The sequence below is a fragment of the Peromyscus maniculatus genome, chromosome 8, assembly GCF_049852395.1.
Source record: "Peromyscus maniculatus bairdii isolate BWxNUB_F1_BW_parent chromosome 8, HU_Pman_BW_mat_3.1, whole genome shotgun sequence".
NCBI lineage: Eukaryota > Metazoa > Chordata > Mammalia > Rodentia > Cricetidae > Peromyscus > Peromyscus maniculatus.
Window position 1 is genome coordinate 49,480,199 of NC_134859.1, and position 11,502 is coordinate 49,491,700.

The 11,502-nt window shown below is 46.0% G+C and overlaps 1 pseudogene; it reads left to right on the forward strand.

Annotated features, from left to right (window-relative positions):
- The first annotated feature begins 10,263 nt into the window (after positions 1–10,263).
- Positions 10,264–11,300, forward strand: LOC102927380 (mitochondrial carrier homolog 2 pseudogene; annotated as a pseudogene).
- Positions 11,301–11,502: the final 202 nt, after the last annotated feature.

Here is an 11,502-nt window from a genome sequence, read left to right on the forward strand (position 1 = left end):
CATGTATGCAGGCTTGAATCGCTCACTGAAGTGACTGGGGTCAGTCTTTAATCTCTCTCCAGTCGCTGGAGGGTGGGAGTGGGGATGAAAGTTCCCACTCTAATCACTGTGGTTGACTTTTCTGGCAACTGGTCCTCATCCTGAGGGTATCCACTCCCTGCCTGCCTGCCTTGAGCCACCTCATTAGCATACAAGAGACAAGAGACAGGAAATTCCAAGGGTTTTAGGAGTTCAGTGCCAGGTATTAGGAACAGAGAACCAATACCTTTTTTATTGTACCTCAATTGCACCAAGTAAAGACTGAAGTTATTTTGTTGAAGTTTCGCCCTCAATTGTTCACATATGTGTGTGTCTGTCTTCTCACCGGATCGCCATAGGAAAGATATTTCTTACTATGGATTGTGGTGGGAATGGTTGGAAAACACAGCCAGACACGCCTGCCTCCCAGACTTAGCCGTAAATGCTGATTTATTTGCTGTGCCAGCAGGGCCGAAGGCTGACATTACTCTGATCCAGCTCTGAGATCAGGATCGATCTCTGTTTTCCCCAGCGCTGGCTACAGGGTGCAGGTCTGATTCCGGTAAGGAGTCCTGTCCTGTGTTCTGTAATCTTCTAAGTTTGAGAAACACCTTTCTGACAAAGCATTATACGTGGAATGATTTCTGTCTGTGTCCAAGGGTTTTAGAAAACATGGAAGAAGGCCACAGAAAGGCCACAAAGGAGATGGCTTTAGCCAGCAGGGAAAGCTTCCTGGGAGAAGGCATGCTGAATGTAAGAACTCAGCTGGGACAAAGCCGCTCGGCGCTACCTTCTCTTCCTGTTAGTGGTCACTGGAGCCCAGTCCTGGGTGGGAACTCACCATGATATGAGTGTGAGTTGTCTCCCACATGCCTGTGGGGATGCTGAAAGCTCAGGCCCTGTGTGCAGCATTGAGGCGGCGGCACCTTGAAGACTCAGAGAAGAAGAAAGCCATTAGGTCACTGGCACTCCATCTTCATGGATGGAGGGATGCCATCTTGGGAAGTGACTCAGGTCTGGTAGGAGTGGATTGGCTCTATAAGAACTTCTTTTTTTTTTTTTTTTTTTTTTTTTGCATAATCTGAAGTAACTTTGGGCAAAGCACAACCTGATCCAATATTTAGTCTGTTTTGTGTAGCTATAACAAAACACCTCGGCTTGGAAGTCTAGAGGTAGAAAGAAAGAAAGAAAGAAAGAAAGAAAGAAAGAAAGAAAGAAAGAAAGAAAGAAAGAAAGAAAGAAAGAAGGAAGGAAGGAAGGAAGGAAGGAAGGAAGGAAGGAAGGAAGGAAGGAGAGAGAGAGAGAGAGAGAGAGAGAAAGAAAGAGAGAAGGAGGAGGGAGGGAGGGAGGGAGGAAAGGAAGGAAGGAAGGGGAGAAAGAAAGAAAGAAAGAAAGAAAGAAAGAAAGAAAGAAAGAAAGAAAGAAAGAAAGAAAGAAAGAAAGAAAGAAAGAAAGAAAGAAACTGTCCTCTTCCCAATCTCTTATGTCTGGTCTTATCACATGACCTCTCTCCTCACACATCTCATCATTGTAATGGTATCAGCTGGGAAGTTGCTGGCCCATTGTCTTGAACCTCCAGACTTCCAAGCCGAGGTGTTTTGTTATAGCTACACAAAGCAGACTGAATATTTGATCAGGTTGTGTTTTGCCCAAAGTTACTTCAGATTATGCAAACAAAACAAAACAAAACAAAAAAACCCAGTGGTTTCTCAAATGTGCCTTGGTCTGAGAGACTCCATTTTCAGGACCATATACCTGGGCAGATATGTGAAGAGCACCATCTGCCCAGTGCCAGCCATGCAGCACAGACTGATACATGACTCGGTCCTGGGATAGACAGGAGCCATCATATAAATATATCAAGGTGACTTGAGACTGTAGGATTATTACCAGACTTAGGACTGCCACAGCCTGTGTCCTAACAATCAAGGACAGCCATTCATCTCCCAGAAGCTAAGTTAATAGTGAAATACAAACAGGAGATTTTATTAAAGAAAATGTATTCAGTGTGGCACATCAGGAAGAAGGACAAAGAGATCAATGGCCACCCTAGGTCTGACTTTGGGACCTCACATGAGGGCAGGGTGTAAATTAAATGCAAGAGATATTCACAGATGATCAGTCAGCCAAAGTGTGGTTGCATGTACATACATATAACCCCTGATCCCCCATCCAACATGGTCTCAGCTCCTAGTCTGTCCACAAGCTTGTCTTACAACTTGTAAATCTTCCTTCAGGACATGAGTTCCTCCTCTGGTAGACAGCTCTGTCTCTTGTTGCCCCTGGGGCTTTTAGCCTTTTCTCCTCTCAGCCAAAGATTTCTGGGGAAATTCTGATTTCTTGGAGTTGGTGGCTTCAATCATCTGATAGCCAAGCAGAGGGACATGGTATCTCTTTAGAATATATTCATTCTTCCAAGACGGGCTAGTTATGGGGCCCATGAGTATATTAAAATCATATCAGGGAAGCCAGGCCTAGGAACTTAGCAGACACAGCAGATAAGGGGAGGATATGACTCCCTCACCTGGACTCCATCAAGAGGTGGGCACAGAGCATTGCAATGGGGACGGCTCCTACCCACTTGTCACCTGACCACCCAGTGTGTGCCTCAGGGAGGACAGTCAGAGACCTTCCAACTGTCCCTAGAGCTTCAGCCCAGATTGTTCCCCCAGCTGCTGTTGGTGTGGCTGCTCAGCTGCCATCTACCCATTCTCCTACCTACCCATCTGGCCCTGACCTTTCACCTTTGCAGCTGGACTCAACTCTACATCTCTCATATCTGTGAACCATGGAAGCCTTATTACAGTAGCAATGTCTTCCTACAATTGATTTGTGTTTGACATATATATATATATATATATATATATATATATATATATATATATATATATATTGGTTTTTCAAGACAGGGTTTCTCTGCATAGTTTTGGTGCCTGTCCTGGATCTTGTTCTGTAGACCAGGCTAGCCTTGAACTCACAGAGATCCACCTGCCTCTGCCTCCTGAGTGCTGGGATTAAAGGCGTGCGCCACCACCGCCCGGCTCTGTGTTTGTTATCTTATCAATAGACTATTTACATTTCTGTCAGTCTTCTTCAGAAAACTTTTGAATTCTGCTGTGGCCACTTGGCTTTTGTAGCCTTTCTGAAGCTGCATATACAGAGAGATCTAGATGGATGGATTTGTAGAGTGACCTGTAATGTGTGATCTGAGAGTTATGGGTGGTTAAGATTGGAATAAAAAAACCCATGTTCAGCTTGGCCAGGGTTACGAAGAAGAGCAGGAATGTCTGGCAAAGTGCTGTCATCAAAAGTACCACATCTTATACATTTCTTGGTATTCCATAAACCCATTTATCACCTGAAAACTCAGCTTATCCAACTCATACAACAAGCAGATCTTTAGCTGGAAACTTGTAACAAGCTACTGAACTATAGTTATACCATCTCACAAAAGTATTCCTAAGTGCTAAAACTATCTTGGGTAAAATTGGCCTCTGGGCCAGTCCAAAATTCCCACACAATGTGACCCTGAGCTAAAGGTTAACTGCCTGACTATCTAACTGCTATCTCTCTGCTTCTGTAAACAATGCTTGATTTCTGTATGTCACAATTGCATATTTTGCCCTTAAAAACTCAAACCAACTAGAGGTTGGGCTGCTTCCCACTAATCTGCTTGGGACAGGCTCACTAGCCATTGATAAAGACTCCATTCAACTTAATCAGGCCTCTTAGGAGTTTTTCTCTCCGGGTATCTGTGGTAGTTTGAATGTATTTGGCCCCCATAAGCTCATAGGAAGTGGCATTATTGGGAGGTGTGGCCTTGTTGAAGGAAGTATGTCACTGTGGTGGCAGGTTTGAGGTCTCTTTGACTCAAGCTTTTACACAGTGTGACACACAATCCTTCCTGTTGCCTGCAAGATGTAGGACTCTCAGCTACTTCTCCAGCACATCTGCCTGCACGCAGCCATGCTCCCCACCATGATAATGGACTGAAACTGTAAATGAGCCACCCCAATTAAATGTTTTCATTTATAAGAGTTGTCATGGTCATGGTGTCTCTTCACAGTATTAGAAACCCTAACTAAGACAATACCCCATAACAGATTTACACCTCTAGATTATTTCAGGCAAAACTGTCCCAAGGAGACACCTTGATACCCAGGGACCTAGGGCACATTGGAGGCTGAGATGAGACCAGAACAACAGATTGTTCAGCACCGTCAAAGCATTCAAAAAGTGATAATCACTTCTTTGAGGGAAACAATTACATTGATTGTGTGAAAGGAAGATGACATGTCCCGTTGGAGTCCCTGAAAAGACTCCGAGATGGGGAAATCACAAGCCAAATCTAGCACAGATGAGATACATGTAAGGAAGTAAGGGACGCGGAGGGTGGGAGGGGAAGGTTAAGCTACAATGCGGCTGCAACTGAGGCCTCAGGAAAGCCAATAGAGAGCCTGCAGTTGGGGTAGACACACAGCCAGTTGAGCGAAGAGGACTGGGCCTTTGTATTCCCATTGACTATGATTTGAGCCTTCAAAGGACATGGGACCTTAGGGAAGTGAAGAAGAGGAAGTGCAGGGGCTTGCACCCACAATCCTCTTCAAGAGTATGCCCTCATTGTCACTCAGACCCACCTCTATACATTTCCACCACTGCCCACATGCCACGCTGGGGACTAAGCCTTTATTTACTGCATAAGCCCTTTAAGAAACATTCAGAAACAAGCTGCAGCAGGAAACAGAGTCATTTCATCAGGCCATTTGTACAGCTTCATCTTGGCATGGACTCCCCATCTCCCACTTCTCGGGTGCCCTGGCCTCAAAACGATCAAGCTGTCCCACTCACAGGCAGATGTGGGGTTGACATCTTCTGATTCCTCCAGAATTGACTAGGAAACTGTGGAGGTGTGATGTGGGCAGTGATGGCAGAAGGGATGCCCCCATGGGCCTCCACGGCTTGAGTCCTTGCTCTGTCACATCAGCTGTGCCGCCGTCATGAGACGTTCCTTACACATCCGTGTCTCTGTTGTCTGGTTGTAAAGCAAGAATGAAACCAGCATCCACTATACAATCGGTGTGAGCAGTCAGCAAGGTGAGGGTCCGCCGAGGGCCGGGGAAAGTGCAGAGTCCATATCAGCTAGTGTTATTTTTATTGGAACAGGGAGAGAGCCTCTGTGGCTTGGGGGATGAGGCAATAGAGAAACAGATGTGGCTGAAACAAGTCCTTTGACAAGGCTTTGCTCCGGAAAGCCCAGCCATGGGCTTGGAAGTCCTTCCTGTGCTGTGGAGGGAGTGTGGTGGACCCTGCACAAGATGACCATGTCCTACTCCCCAGTGCCCGTGAATTGGGCTCTTTATGTGTTCCACATGGATGACAGATGTGGCTAAGTAAAGGATCCTGATATGAGGACCGACTTACTCCACTTTGTGCTTCTGTAACAGAATATCCATGACTGGGAGAGATAGACAGACAGACAGACAGACAGACAGACACACACACACACACACAGAGAGAGAGAGAGAGAGAGAGAGAGAGAGAGAGAGAGAGAGAGAGAGAGAGAGAGAGAGAGAGAGAGGTGCTGGCCAGACCTAGCATCTCACCCCTGTGATATGAGCACCTAGGAGGCTGAGGCAAGATTGTCATGAGTTCCTGGCCCTTCTCAGCTATATAGTAAATTAAAAGCCTGGCTTTATAGTGAGACCCTCCCTGCAGCAAAATGTAATAATAATTATTTTATTTTTCACAGTACTGAAGGCTGGAAAATTCTGAGATTTCAAAGACCCCTCTGACAGAGAACAAGAATTCTTGCATCATCCCATGGTGGAAAGCAGAATGCCAAGAGGCAGTGAACTTTAGTGTAAGAGAACTAAATTTATCCTTTGATAAGGAACCCACTCTTGGGATGACTATATACATCCACGCATGGAGGTGAAGATGGGGCCTCTTAACTAAGGTTTGTGCCTTTCCAACTTCCACGGAGGAGATGGATGGATGGGGACACAGGACTCCTCTTGGCTCTTGGGTGGATGGAACTTTCTGCAGGAAGATACTGTGCTGCTGTGACAGTTGAGATTCGCCTGCTTTTGGTTGATGGTGTTCCATGGTGCCAAGGTGACTTGTTCAACAAAGAGCTTCAGATTCACTCTTGGAGACCAGAAGAGCAGGGACAAAGACCACTCTGATGTCACCTTTAAAGATCCCGGTACATCTTTGTCAGATTTCAGACATGCCTACAATTGGAAAGGTTCCCCCAGACATTCTGTAGCCAAACTTCAGTGCATCATAAAAGGCACAAAGAGGGACAGAGATCATGCATCTTAGCATCAGCCACCATTGAGGTACCTTCAACACCGCCCCCAGTGAAAGTCTAGTACAGTCACAGGACTTGGGGGGAGGAGGTGTGAGAACACTGTACTCTGCTCCTTGTGAGTTTATCGTCTTCCACATGCCAGCTGGGTCTGTTTTTGGTTTGTTTGGTTTTTGAGTTTGTTTGTTTGTTTGTTGTTTCGTTTTGTTTTGGGGGGGCTTCAAAACAGCAAATCATTGTTAAGCATCCCAAACAAAGAGCTGTCATCCAGAGTCTTGAAACTATGACTGACAAGGCAAAGGGCAGGGTTGGAGTCATTATCACACAATACTTCCCCCACCCCACCCCACCCCCTGCACTTTTACCTGTACTTGAAACTAAGGCAGCCAACCCCAAGTCCACGGCACAAGCTCGAGGTCTAAGTTTTGTTCACTCTGTACTGGTACTTTGCAGCAGGTGTCCTCATCCACCAGCTGGCCCCACCATCTTCAGCACCAGCCAGGAATCTGCTAGAGAAGAAACGTCTTGAGCCTCACTCCGGGCCCACTGGATCAGAGCCTGGGGTGAAGGGGAAGCGGAGGAGACACCATCAAGGTGGCACGCTGAACTGCACAACGTTTACGTTCACAGTGAGACGCCAAACTGAGGACAGAGTGCACAGGAGCTGGAAAAAGCAAAGGGTGCAGAAACCCATCTTCACGGGGAGAAGAAAACAGGCACAACCGCCCCCGTGCCTGGAAATCCCGGAGGGCCCAAAGTTAGCTTCACACATACCATTTTTTTAGCCCACTTAAAAATATAGACACTCAGCCTCTCCTACAAATGATCTCATGACAGGGCACTCCCTGAGACTACATTTCCCAGGGAAACAATCACCAGGGCTGGAAATTTCTTGATCTGATGGAGCAAGGGTCTCTCTCACTCAGGGCACCTACCTTGTCTCTTTGTGCCATACCCATAGTCAGCAACCACCTGGGAAGGCAGGTGAGATCAAAGGCTTCACTTGTTTATTTTGATTTTAGAATCAGGGAGGGTCTTGTGTGGCCTTGAACCACCTAGCCAAGGCTGACCTTGAATTCCTCATCTTCTCACTTTCCCTTCCCAAGTGCCTGGACTACACCGTCATGCTTGGCTTGAGACAAGGCAGCGTTTTGACAATTGTAGCCTTCCACAGCAAAAGGAAATATGAGAACACCCTGTTTGCATGCTGGGTTCTAACACTGTCCTTCTACATCCTGGTTCTATTATTCATACCCAAGGCTGTGTGCACTCAACATTATGATGGCCCTGCTCCCAGGTTCATCTCTCTCTCCATTTAGTTTGTAAATTCTATGAGAACAGAGACCAAGATGATCTTAACATTGATACCTTTGGCTGAGTACCTGGTTCTTCACAAGGACCAATAAACATAAGAAAAAAAGGGGGGTGGCTAATAGAACACAGTATCTCTGATCCTGGATCATGAGGCCTCCGAGTCCCTCTCAATTCGACACTGTAAACAACTGTCCTACGTCACTCCTTCTTAAATTCAAACCTGAATGGTCCAGGGAAGATGGAGAAGCCCTTGGTTTTCTGGCAGGAGCCAACCCTAGCAGAAAAGAGTGAGAGGAGAGGCTGTTGTTGGCCCACAGAATACAGGTTCTCCCAAAGCTGAATTTAGCTAGGGGTACTGGTCACAGGTTACTGGCTGGGGTCACAGGGAAGAAGTTGACTTAGAAGATTTGTGGAGCTGTCACCAGGGCAGCTCCTGAAAACAAAGCCCAGGCTGGTAGGAACTCTTCCCTGGGCAGCTCAGCTGCGAACCAGCTGGACTTAGCCAGTGGTCACCTCCCTCAGGAAGCTCAGCCCTAGGCAAACATGGGTGCACACTGCCACCCAGTGGTCATGATTGGTAACAGGACAAGGTTAAAGAAGTGCCAGCACCCACAATGTCCAGGGAATGGATGCGTGGGAAGATAACAACTGGAATTATTTTATTTAGTTTTTTGTCAGCTAACCAAAACACACATTCATATTATTGCATATAAAGTACTGTGGGAAACTCAGTGCAGAAAGAGGAGACTCAAAACCTTTAAAGATGCTACCATGTACTCCTGGCCAAGACAGAATGGCCAGCTTAGGAATTCAGCTCAGACCCCGGGGATCCTATCCAGATGTTTGACCAGCTGGTCACAGAAGTCCCCTCCAGTCAATTACTTTTCTTGATGTTTCTAATCAACAGTGTTATATATGTGACGCTGTAAGCTTTTACATTTAATATTAGCTCATAACTCAGGAGCCTAAACCAGATGTTTGGGGTGAGAAAGAAATTGATGACTTATCAGGAGATTGAACCCAGGCCACTGGCTGCTCTCTAGGAACTCTGCCAGCTGAGCTGCAAAGCAGAGTGGCTGCTGCCCACTCTCTCCAGTGACGGCGGGAGGAGGGGAGAAAGAAGGGCAGGAGACCAGTGTATCGCTGCATGCAAGGGAATCCGGGCAATGCTTCCTTACAAAGTGGGAATCTTGTGCTCTTTTAAGTCTGTAGTGATCAGGACTTCGGATGTTTTGGATGTGTCCTCCCCTACTTATGTGTTGGAAGGGGGCGTTGTGATGGAGAGGCATTGTCACGCCTTAAAGGTGATGACTTAGAGACTGGATGAAGGCTCAGTGGCTAAATGCAACCATAGGATGGGATGTGACATGAGGACCTGAATTCAGATCTTTAGCACCCACGTAAAAACTGGGCATGCCAACACACATTTCTGTAACTCCGGCACTAGGAGCCAGGGGAAGGGAGGGCAAAGGCAGGCAGATCCCAAGGGCCTACTGGCTAGATAGTCTAGCCAAAGTAGCAAGGTCTAGGTTCAGTGGCAGATCCTGTTGCAAAAATGATTAAGTAGAAAAAAAATTTTTAATTAAGGAAAACATCCCAACATCAAACTCTGGCTGCCACATGCACCTGCACACTTGCACATGTGTGTGCACAAACACACACATACATATGCACAAAGATACTGACTTGATCCAGGTATGATCAGACCTGTAAGCCCTAGCACCTTGGATGCTGAGACAGGAGGATCACTCCTAGACAGAGGCCAGCCTAGGCTAAACAGTAAGTTCAAGTCCAGCCCGTGAGACAAAGTGAGTCCGTCTCAAACAAACAAATAAACACACTGTCATTTCCTATGTCTCTGCTGCAAACTACAAAAATATACAAAGTAGGATTTCAGCTGATTATGACAAAGCTAATACCTGGAAGAAGCCAGGGCCTTCTAGAGGTCAAGCTGAGGCTTAAGGAGGCTTGGTGATATTTGGCTTTTGATTATCAGCCATTTCCTGCTATGAGTTTCTTGTGTGCTATTGTAACTTTTCCACCATTTATTGGGCACCATATCCCCTCTACTAAAGGAATATTTAGATAACTTTCTGCGCTGACAGCTATGTACAGCCAGAACCCCAGTTCAAGCTTCCCTGTAATTATTGTCATTGGCAGCATCTGTCCAGGTCCATCCCCAGACAGAGGAAAGTACCTTATCAGAGATACCTCTGTATTCTCTAAGAACAGACTTAAGCGTCCAGACTACCTGTTTGAGGAGGCCTGGAGGATGTGCCAATTAAGTTTAACTTACTCATTTCTGAAATCTTACCTCTAGTTCCAGATCTCCCTTCAACTATCACTAGAGGCATCTAGCTGTACACAGGTTGCCTAGTGACTGAACACACATTCCCCAACCCTGCAGAAAAATGGCAGATAGTTTGAACAGATAGGAGCCAGAGGAAAATAAAAGGCAGTTTTATTTTTCTCCCATTGACCTAGCAACTTATAGATTCTTAATATTTTGTACCAAATACGTTTAAGATTATAGTTGAGCACATAAGATCCCTCTTCTGACACGCGATCTGGAACCGGCTGTGTCGCTTGGTGACTCAGTCTGTCCGTCTGTCTGAGGGTGGCATCAGGGCAGATGCAGCCAGTCAGGTGCTCCTGGGCTCCGGTCTCACCATCCTGTCCCAGCCGCTCATGTATGTGAAAGTGCTCATCCAGGTGGGATATGAGCCTCTTCCTCCAACAATAGGACGAAATATTTTTGGGCGACAAGTGTGTCAGCTTCCTGGTCTCTTTTGTTATGCTCAGCACATTGCAAGCATTGATGGGAGGCATGGGTTGTTCACAGGCTTAACTCCAAGACTGTGTTCAGGAGTCTTTGGAACTGTGGTCCATGGGAAAGTTTTACAGCATTACCAGGAGTGTGAGAAACCCGAGGAGTTAGTATCTGGAAATGTACAAAAGGAAGCTCATCTTCCTTTAACCAAGTTATCAAAGAGACAACTTGAGAGATGATTGCTTGTTCTGCTGCTGCCCTCATTTGCCCACATCCCTTCCATGTGATCACTCTGAGATCTAAGGTACAGTTCATTGGCAGAGAGTCCAAGTACTGCGGGCTGTGTGACTCCATATTAACCATCTACTAGGAAGAAGTCATCGTAGGATTTTTTGCGGGTCTAATTCCCCGCCTCCTAGGTGACATCATTTTCTTGTGGCTCTGTAACTCACTGGCTTATCTCATCAATACCTATGCACTGGACAGTGGGGTCTCTACCATGAATGAAATGAAAAGTTATTCCCAAGCTGTCACAGGATTCTTTGCCAGTATATTGACATATCCCTTTGTGCTTGTATCTAACTTATAGCTGTCAACAATTATGGGCTTGCTGGTGGATCTCCTCCTTACTCCCCAATATATACTTCTTGGATAGATTGCTGGTGCATGCTACAAAAAGTGGGAAATATGAGCCGAGGAAACAGCTTGTTTTTCTGGAAGGTTCCCTTTGGGAAGACTTACTGTTGTGACCTGAGGATGTTAATTTGAAGATGTGGAGCAGGGACAGTGACATTTCTATAGTCCCATTGCACAGAATTATGGGAGAGAATGTTGATTTCTATACAGTGTGGCGCGCTTTTTTAAAATAATTATTTAATCTTGGGAAAATGGAGGAAAAAAGATCCCTCTCTTTAGATATTACCCAAATTGAGCCTTAGTTAATTCATTTCACCCATTAGTCACCTCCCTTTTGGGTTGCAAATGATAATTAACAATTACTGCCCCTCTATGTGATTCTTATCACCCCTCCATTAGACCCTGGAAGCCTAGCTTTGCACTGCTAAGGGATTACTGCTTGTAAGTGTCTATA